This window comes from Lepisosteus platostomus, chromosome 27, assembly GCF_059453375.1.
Source record: "Lepisosteus platostomus isolate fLepPlt1 chromosome 27, fLepPlt1.hap1, whole genome shotgun sequence".
NCBI lineage: Eukaryota > Metazoa > Chordata > Actinopteri > Semionotiformes > Lepisosteidae > Lepisosteus > Lepisosteus platostomus.
In genome coordinates this window covers 3,240,666-3,248,602 of record NC_142637.1, presented here as the reverse complement: position 1 = coordinate 3,248,602, position 7,937 = coordinate 3,240,666, and positions in this window count along the sequence as shown.

The window sequence follows — 7,937 nt, the reverse complement described above, 5'->3', positions numbered from 1 at the left end:
GGGGGGAGTTGGAGGTGGAGTGGGATGGGGAGCGGGGCTGCTGGGGGGGGGTTCTGGAGAGAATGAGATTGCAGAGGCTACCCAAAGGATTTGGATGGCAAGATGAGTGAGAAAAAAAAACAATTACATTTTTTCATTTTAGTTTAATGAGGTGTATATTGCTTTGTGAAAGAATAATGAATAAAAAAATGTATTTCTTTTCAAAATAAATCAGAGGGTTCCCAATCGCTTTTTGTGCAGTCTTCGCATTGTATCATTTTGTAATCAGTGTCAACGCCAGAACATAATAACATATAATTTCCTATTAGGCTCATGAAAAAGTCATTTGAAGCTGTGGCTTACTAGGAAGGAATGCTAAATCTAATGCTGTACTTTCATGGTCTCGACAAAGTGTCATAATAAGTAAGGATATGCAATTTGGTCTTATTTAAAGTGCACCTGATACTACTTTTAGGGCAGAATTTTGGAGATTTTTTTCAGCTCTATGACTCCTTTAAAATGTTTGCCCATGGTTTTGCCCAAGCATCGCAGCTCATCTGGTGAAGGAGGTAACCTGGCTAAGGTTTTAAGGTCTAGTGACCAGGCTCAGCATAAGCTCAGCAAATGAGGTTTGGGAGTCTTAGCTCAAAAACAAGCCAACCCAGAAGCCCCTATCACAAACGGCATTGTGTAGCTCTCAGTCAAAGTCGAGTAGTCACAAGGAGGAGACTCGGGTCTGAAGGTCCTCAGCGACTAAACTCAGCATTGATCTGAGCATGCTAACTGTCCGAAGGTATTGCCTTTTCATTTCTTGAACACAGTAATAAATAATAATCATAATCATAATCATAATAATAATCATAATAATAATTCCTTACACTGATATAACTCTTTTTTGGACACCACTCAAAACGCTTCACTGGTAATGGGGACTCCCCTCCACCACCAGTGTGCAGCCCCACCTGGATGATGCACCGACAGCCAAGGTACTGGCCCCACACACCAGCTCCCAGTGGGGAGGGAAACAGACTGATGTAGCCGGTCCCAAGAGGGGGATTATTACGAGGCCATGACTGGTAAAGGCCAGGGGGAAATTTGGTCAGAACCTCGGGGTAACAACCCTACATCCCCTACCTGCAATAAGGTTAATAGTTAAATAGTGGAACTTGAATTTTACTTCCAAACCAGATTCAGACGAGGAGGGCTGAAATGCGGTGGGTGTATACGATCCCATCATCATCCTGTGGCAACATGCTGATTATGCCTCTCCTTTCCCTTGAACCACCCATCCATTTGTTACCACTTCAGCCTACTTCAGGGTCACAGGGGAGCTGGAGCCTGTCCTGGCAAGCGAGGGGCGCAAGGCCGGGTACACCCTGGGTGGACCGCCAGTCCAACACCTCACGGACACACGCTCACACTAGGGGGCCAGTTACCCTGCCAGTATGTCTTTGGACTGCGGAAGGAGACCGGAGCACCCGGAGATAACCCATGGAAACACAGGGAGAACATGCAAACTCCACACCACAGGCCCGGAATGGAACCCAGGGCCCCAGTACCCCTGTGCCACCCACTTCCCCCTTCATACAAATGGCCATTGCAACCTGACTGATTTCTAAGTGAACAACAGCTGATATGGGAAAACCATGCGCTGTACTATATTCAGAATAGTGGGCTTATATTTAGTCGCGCAATCCACATTACATTACCTTAGTGGCACTGAAATTGTGGCTTTGTGAATTACATTTGAAGAAACAGTTTTTCTTTATTGACCAATTTGTGAATTTTATTTTGAGAAACCTTACATTACATTATACCGGACCTGAACCAACAATATTCTAGATGTGTTTTTACACAATATACAATGACTGTTTTATTGACTTAATGCTACTGGGATCCTCCAGGGCATGTAGTATTGATCCCTTAGTGTTACCTTTATTACAGACCCCTCTACCTAAAATGATAAGTCCATTGTTTGGAGGACAATCGTTTGGCTTTAATTGCACAATAGTGAATCAGAACATTTTCAACTTTTGACCCTGGTTCCCTCCTCACTGGCAGGGCAGGAAAACAAGGTGGGAGAGACCAAATAGTATTGCAGGTCTGCTCCTTGGATACACGGGGTCTTCCTCGTACAGGACGAGAGTGCTGAGGGAAAATAAGAAAGCCTGGAAACAGACCTACTGTAGAGACTCACACTCCCTTGCCTCGCCATGTTAAAAGAAAAGAAAAATAAATCTTCGCAAGACTGACTGCCCCCTTGCTCATTCTTCCGCGCACACCGCCCTCCTCTTCCTCCCCCTTGCCAGCTCCGTTCCCCATCAGCTTGGTCTCAATTGGAATTCCAGCTATGTTACAAGGCATTGCTATTACTTCCATCTCCAGTTACTCTTCAGCTAAATTACAGGCTCCCAGTGATGAGAAAAATACAACAGCATCTTCTTGGGGAGCTGATGGGCGCTTTGACTAATGAGTTTTTTCTCCCTGTGCTCCCCTCCACCCACAGCTCCTTTCAGATGTTGCAGCCTGCGATAGTGGCGCAAACCGAAGCCATTTCATGAAAGAGAAATCCGATGAATGCACTGTAATAGCAGCACAGGGTACACCCACAAAAGAGGAACAAAATAGCATATATTTATCTGTCTCAATGCAAGAGATGGAAAAATGAATCCCGTGTGAGAGACTTGTGTGAATTCTCCTTTTATTAATTCTTTTGTTGTTGCACAGCCCATTAAACATTGATTTTCTCCTGTCATTTTGTTTAGATGGTATGTGACACGCTAGCTAACAGCTCCGGCAAAAAAAAAAGAAGCTTTGCCCAACTGAGAGAGGAGAGACTAAGACAGAAAAATACAGAACTATGAGGCTTTAGCGAATTGGGAATGTAAAAAAAGCATTGTGCAACACTTATTAACTTCCCCTGTGCACTTCCTGGGAAGAAGTTTCTCACGAGCTGTTTTGGCTGGATTTATTAGTTGAGCAAGGAAAATGATGATTTTTTCAGACATGACAATAGAGCACCTACAATTTTAGAAAAACTTTAGTAGCTGCAGTGAACGGGGTTTGGTTGATCGGGTAGCTGGGGCAGCTGTCGGAGGGACACAGGAGAAGAGAAATCAGTGATTGTCGGATTAAATCAGTATTGTAGTTCTTGTGCCCCTTGTTCAAACAGGCCTCAGACATGAAATAGCGTGAGTTTTGGAGTGTGAAGGGAGTCCTCTTTATTCCACGCTGCAGAAGCATCCTGCCTGCACACACGGTCGAGACTGTACAAAGTTCAAGTTCAATATTTTATTGCCATAACAACTGGTTACATGGTTCAGTGAGCTCATACAATTAAAGATATACAATACAAATATCCAATTTAAAGCCAAATAACAGAATGCATCCACCCAGCACATTCACAAACCACCTTGATCTTACCACCTTACCACCAGTAATCAAATACAGTACAGTGGGACCTGGTGGAGTAGGAATGAGATCTGGGATGTAACTGTCCTCTTAATCTCCATGCATGTGGACCAGCACCTGAGACACGGAGGTGCACTAAGACCAGCAGAAAAGTGTTGGTCGGCTGTCTTTGCCCTGTATACTTCTCAGGTAGCTGGAGACATACAGCTTGAGATTCTATGTTTTAAAAACCTTTTAGCAACATTTGCAGCACATACATAATCCCTTCACATAAGTATTTGGAAAATCAGTGGCCATTCCACATAAAACAGGAATAGAAAATGCTGCAGCTGTGTAGTTCAAAATCAAGTTGCTTGGGCAGAGGATGGGAAATTGTATGTTTTGAAAGGCAAATCAGTTTCCATAGTACTTCCGTCTGGACTCTCCATCCATCTTAAGCTTTCTAATACTTTCCAGATCTAACAGTTTCACCGAGTTGATCATTGAAAAGATGCTCTTAAATCAAGACGTTGCACTCGACAAAGAAAAATGAGGGAGAGAAATAGCAGATTTGTCTAATCAATCAAACAATCAGGCCGGCAGAGAAACAGCAGGTCTGGGGAGAAATGAAATCCAGACGACACTGAGGCCATTCAGGACTTGTGTATGGCAGGTTTGTCGCCACTACAAGTGCAATTAATAAAGCGTTTAGTTACTGAAAAACAGAGTGAAACACAATGTCAGACCTCAGGCGGCAAATTAAATGATTATTGTTCCTGGCCTGCAATGAAGAAAAAAATAGCGTGGGCGCGCACAGGGAGAAGGCTATTAAAAATGCATGTGGAGACGGAGAACGCGTAGGGTCAGACTGGAAGGTTTTGCTGGAGGTGGCTGGCCCTGTCCTCTGCTCAGTGCTCAGTGAGGCTGTCTCAAGGAGGCGCCCGTTCCTATCTCTTTATGTCCGGGGCAAAATCCAAAATACAAAAAAGCCCTCTTTTCCTTCAGAGGCTGCCGGCTGAGATATAATTACCTGTTGTCAAATCCCCGAGCTGCATCAGGCGCAATTTCCCTCTCAGAAGCTGACATAGCGGTGACATTGCTCCAGTCCCATGCTCGTCCTGCCAGCGCCGTCATTTCTAATTCTGGACACAGTAGCCTGGCTCTAGAGCTGTCCATGGGGTGCTGAATGCATTTGATAGTCACAGTCAGAGAAATGCCTTTCATATCCTTCTCCAGTCAGGACAGTGCTACCGGGAACTCTTCCTCTTTTCCATCCCCTTGGTCCCCTGTCATTCCGAAGGGTTAGAGTTAGGTTAGAAAGGGGGAAGGGGAGGGAGCTTGAGTTTGTAACTTATTTTTCTTTTTCATGCCTTGTAGCGTCGGCTATCATCTCTCTTTGCTATCCCGTTGTTTGAGTTAATAGATTATCTTCTGTGCTTTGAATAATATTACCAAGCCGGGCGACTGCGCTCATTCTCATGCTGGGGATACCTGTTGATCCCTCGGATTTCGCCAGGCTCCTAGATTAGTGCCCGGCGACTCCGAGGAGCTAGCCGGTTTCCCACTTTAACCCCTTCATGGCCGGGCTGAGCTTCAGCCAGCTTTCTCTCAAGCAGGATAGGATATAGAGCTGAGCTGACAGAAGCAAATTCAGACCCAAGCAGCCTGTGATGAACTCGGGCTGGTGCATCACGCGGGCCTAGAACAGATGGTAATATGGATGTGTGATGTTTATACTACACTCGGAGGTGTAGGAATAGTAAAGAAACCTGATTAAGATGCTGGCGCTGTGCCACAGAGCTCCGGTGGAAGGTTCTCAGCTCAGGCACTCTCTGCTTGAAATAATACAGTAACTATTAAACTAAGGGCAGATGTGAGCGATGTAGGAACAGCACCCTCAGCCCACTTTCCTTCCTCGACCTCTGGGAAGATCTTGATCAGTACCTCTCCAAATCCTAAGGACAGCAATAAACATAGCATATATAATATAATGGTGTTTATAAAAGACTGACATAAGAGGGCAGTGTATGGTGTACTGTAAAGAAAAGTAATCCATTACTTTACATTAAGCCGTAGTATATATAATTTTTTTTCATGCCAGTCATAGTATGTAAACTTTTCACTGTCATGCTAAAATACACACAGGACCATTGAAGGTGAACCCAGTGGTGATTTATAATAAACACCGCTGATCAAACAAGGCATTCGCGATACTCTACCTCCTCTGTTAAAATGCAGTTTTCTTTATGTATATCTCCCTTTGCCATAATTATGAAAAGTCCAACTTCTAAACTAAAGGGTAATGATTACAATTATTGTTGAACTGTTAACAGATGGACATTGTTAAATCCATCTTCTTGTCTTGCTTCTGTGGCTTGTTTAGTACTTTTAATTTGAGGAACCACAGAAAAGCCCTTGCATGCGTCAGTGGTTTGTTTTTCAATCAATCTATAGAAATAAAAGGGAAAGGCTTTCAAAAGCTGTTTATGTAAATCATGTGGAACAGAACGCGCATGTGATGTTACTGTTTTGGTTGAATCATTTATTGATAAGGTCTTGTTTGTGGTACTTGAAAAACATCCACAGACAATGTTTTTGCCTTAGTGTTTTCACAATGCACCTGCATAGAGGATCTGATGTAAAAGAGCTGGATAGTGTATTGATTGCCGGTGTCTTAAGACTGGGAGTTTAGTAAGTTATGCTGCAAAATAACACAGTTAATTATTTCTCAAGCAGATGTGGTTTTCTTTTCTGACTAACAAAAAAACTTTTGAGATAAAAGTTTTCACGGGAGACAAACACCAGAGCTGTAGGAAATTGCATTTTGAAAAAGAAAGCAATGTGCTCTGCGATAAACATGTTATTAGGCCAGAGATGCATTTTCAAGGCTGAGCATCTCCATGCAGGCAGCAGGATACGTACAGTGAGGCCCCAGACTGAGAGTGCAACCCTTCTCAAGACCTGCAATTCGCAGGCAATGTTTCTCAATGTTTCTCAATGCTACTTTCGCTTATGTCATATTAAAATTGCAGTTTTGAGAAAAAGAGAGGGCTGCATAGCGGTTAGCTCATCCATAATTCCAAATGAATCATGAATCTCCTGTTATGTCTAAAGAAGTTCAACTGTGTGGGGATCAAGAGACCGTGAACATTGAGCAGAGCACGGATTTCAAGTTAAAATGTGCCATGAAAAACATATTGCCATGATTGCATTTTTCTGTGTTAAGAACGTACACACAGACACAAACACACACACACTCGGACCAGGGACAATTTTCCGAAGCCAGTTCAACCACCAGTGTTTCTTTGGACTGTGGGAGGAAAACAGAGCACCTGGAGGAAACCCACGCAAACATGGGGAGAACATGCAAACTCCACACAGATTTCTAAGTGGTTCAAAGTTCAATTCAAGTGTACCTACTAACATATAGCATGACATATGTAGCATTTTAAATTAACCCACAAAATCCTTCATGACCAAATATTTTGGACTAGTGTGAAAATAGGAGTAATTTGTTCTGTAATTTGCAGTGGAATGTTGTGGATTCGGATCCTGTGTGGTACAGTGTCCTGGTAACGTTGAGCAGAGTGCTTCCCTCAATTCCAGTAAATGGCCTGCTGTATAAATGACTCTCTGGGTCAACACTGAGACATAAGTGAGGAAATGTGTCAGCATGCATTGGCTGCAAAGGAACCAGTAAAGGTTAATTCCACATTGTAAAAGTAGAAAGAAGAAACTCAACATTTCAGTTGATATGAGTTTTTTTCACCTGAAGAAGGCTCAGAAATGATTGAGATCTGATTTCAGTTAAATTACCTGGTAAAATAAAGGAATGAAAAATACAATTAGCCTATCTTGGTGTCAGAAATCTTGCAGAATTTCCAACATTTCTTAAGTGGTCTTGCTAGCAGGTCATTTGAACATCAGAGTGTGTTTTATGTAGCTTTAATTTCTCGTAGAATCACACACCGATGACCCATTTTCTTAGTTTTTTTTCTAAATTGAGAAAATGACTTTAGCTGCTAAATTGTTTTCCTCATCTTATGTGTATATGTTTCTTAATTTGTAGAGGGTTCATGTTGTGTTAAATGTATTGTGGTGTCTAACCTGCCTTACCTGTCTTACCTTGATAACAAATTTCCCATCTGGGACAATGAAGAAATTAAGTTAAGTTAAGAGCATAAAAACACATTGTTGAACTTGGTCTACAAGAGCATCAGTGTTAAGAGGGTGAAAGGACACCTACTGTATTTATCTGAATTGTATCTCACTCCAAAACTTAATAATCAAATGCTCAATAGTGATGGAATCAGAATTCAGACTTAGCAGAACGAAGCACATAAATCTGTAGACAAAAGCTTTTTGAATGTGCAAATACACATCAGTGTTATTATCAGTAGGAGAGGCTTCCATGACTTTAAAACCGGTTCTGTACATAAACTATTTACCTCCCAGTCAATAGCTCTTTTACAATCAGATTGATTGGATCTGATTTGTGCTCCTTCTGTCAGAATGTGGCATGTGCATTCAACCAGGACTGTGGCGTCACGGCTCGAAATCATTCTGCA